This window comes from Capsicum annuum, chromosome 3 (genome assembly GCF_002878395.1).
Source record: "Capsicum annuum cultivar UCD-10X-F1 chromosome 3, UCD10Xv1.1, whole genome shotgun sequence".
NCBI lineage: Eukaryota > Viridiplantae > Streptophyta > Magnoliopsida > Solanales > Solanaceae > Capsicum > Capsicum annuum.
This window is the reverse complement of record NC_061113.1, coordinates 179,604,324-179,607,241: the sequence shown is the minus strand read 5'-3', so window position 1 is coordinate 179,607,241 and position 2,918 is coordinate 179,604,324.

Below are 2,918 nucleotides of genomic sequence, written 5' to 3'. Positions count from 1 at the left end.
GGACGAAAACAGAGAAGTGGAAAATGATATATGCATCTAAATTACATAGAAACAGAGAAGTAGAAAGCCAATAAAATATCATGAAGATTTGATGTGTGGTATTATAGTTTCATGTAAAGGGACTTACAACTTGCATTCCTGTACGGAAATAGAGAAATGGGCTTTTAGTTCGGTGGGAATACCCCTAACAAAGGTTTTATCTGTTTTGGGCTTTCCATGCTAGCAAGTAGATCAAAAGAATTATTTTTAAAACATCATCATCAACAAATGAGTTATATTTAGGGGAGAAATTAGCATACCAAATTCAAAGACACTAAAGTGTGTAGCAACACAAAACTATGTGGAAAATATGCAAGCCAAATAAGTATGAATATAGGACCAATGCAAGAATGAGTGTAATAATGCCCGATTACTAAACAATATGAAGCAATAAATATCCAGAATTTTAAATACTTCACTCAACATGTGATAATAGAGAATTGAAAAGCCATAAAAGTATCTAAATTAAATTCTTAATTGTATTTTGTTTGCAAAAAAAAAAAGGAACATATATGTTATACATTTGATGAGTGCAAAACCCGTGGTTCAATTGCCATTTCATATAAAGGGACTTAGAACTTGAATTCCTGGACAGAACAGAGAAGTACAAAGTCAGAAGTTTCAAAGTTAAATTCTTAATTGTAGTAGTTTTCTTTTTTATGGAATCAATAAGAAACACATATAGTATTGATTTAATGAGTGTGAAAACAATCCTAGGAATGGTACAAATAGCAGTTGCATATAGAGAAACTTACAAACTTAAAATGTTGGACGGTAACAGCAAAGTGAAAAGACATAAAACTATCAATGTGATATTCTTAGCAGGATTACAATGACATAAAGTTGTTAAATTAAATGACCAATTGTATAAGAGTGAAAGTTTGGTGATAGAGAAAGTAACAGGATTATTTGCCTGACATAGAAGATGAAAGATCGTTGAGTCAAAATTATCTTGATTTAGATTTCTTAAAAGAGGTTAAACGGAGAAGTGTTGAAGAAGTGATGGTTGAGGCATCTGTACTATTAATGTCTTTTAGGAATTTTGCACGGAATTTGTAGGGGTGTGAAATTTAGCGTAAGTTCAATGGAGACGTAAAAAAGGCCCTATTTCAACTGATATGAACTATTCTAGGAGTTTGACATAGAATATAGAGTCAAGTATAGTGGATAAATTTGTAAGAAGTAGAAGTAGTTGGGGTGAATTGAAAGCAGAAAATAATTAATCGCTTCCTTTGAACAATGAATTCATCATAGTTCATGTTCTTCCTTGTGATGTTATGCAGAAGAAGATTAGAGAGGTTTAATGAATGATGGCTTATTTTAAGAAACACAAACCTTATTGTTTGCCGCAAAAGTGTAATATGATCTAGTTACAATATGATTTGAATATAGGATTTGCAATAGTCAATAAGCAGTAGCGACAACCAAAAATGATAAACATAGGGTGAAAAAGAGAACGATGACTTTTATGAAGAGGCAGTGAGTGAAGAGGAGTAAGAAGGCATGCCTGTTTGACGGAGAATTTCAATATGATCTGAATACGTGAATAAAAATAGATTAAAACCTGGTATTGACCAAGAAAAGATAATATAAACAACGTCAAAAGGAGTGATGTAGCGACAAGGAAACAATGATCAAAACAATGTGAAATAAAGTGATTTAGATGCCTTGTTTAATGAAACAGTAAATTTGGCTATTGAGGATAAAGGATGCTAATTTGTTTTTTATCGGAGTTGTTGATGGAAGAAAGCGGCAATAGTCATTTCTGTATGTATAAAACACAGTAAAGTAAGACGGTGTATCTCTTCAGGTGTGTTCTTTTTTAATGAAACCGTAAATTATGTTATTGTAGAGTAGGGATGATAAGGTGCATATCTTTAACTGTGTTGTGGTTTAATGAAATTGTAAATTTAGTTATTAAGGAGTAGTGATGATAATTTGATTATTACCGAAGAAGTTGATGGTGGAAAAATGGCAATAGTCATTTATGTAAGTATAAAATATACCAAAGTGAGAAGGTGCATCTCTTCAAGTATGGTGTATTATCGGTTAAAGTAGAGAGAGGTGGAAGAGACGACTGTTTACAAAGGTCGAGTATAAGCGTTATTTCAGTGGTGGGTTTTTTAGTTAGGAGGGTAAATTAGTAATTTCACTTTAAGTTTTCTGAGTTGGTGCTTTTAAGGTAGTATGTATGTATATATATATATATATATATATATATATATATATATATATATATATATATATATATCTTTTTAATTTCTACAAACTAACAAATTTATTCAATTTGTTGAACTAACATTTAGTTCAATCTTGAATATTCTTTTAAATTAAAACACATCATATAGGTTTTGGCAGCAATTAAGATTTGATTTCTTTTCATAAGTTGCCACTATTTCTATTTTAAGAGTATTTTATTATCGATTAAACCGAAAATCAAATCGTTAAGGACTAAAAATCGATAAATCAAAATCCCATAAAAAATATCTTATTGTTTGGTTATTGTTTTAGTATATTTGAAAATAAAAAAACCAATAAACTGAACTAATGATACATAAAATCGGATCGAATCGATCGATGTACACCCCTACCTTTTACCGGATAAGTCATGTTTAGACTTGAAATTAGAGTTTGGTGTGCCCTATTAGTACCTCCGTACATCTTTTCTTATCGAGTATATCAAAAATAAATATCCAATAATATTTTTGAATTTGAAAAATCAATGAATAATTTGTCATATTTTGTCCATTTTACGTTTGTTGTTATATATTATTTATAACTCAATGCATTTTAAAAATATTAATTTTCTTAGATTAAAATGGTGACATAATATACTTGCATCCTGTTATTTGTTGTTACTTAGTGTATGTCAAGTCAAT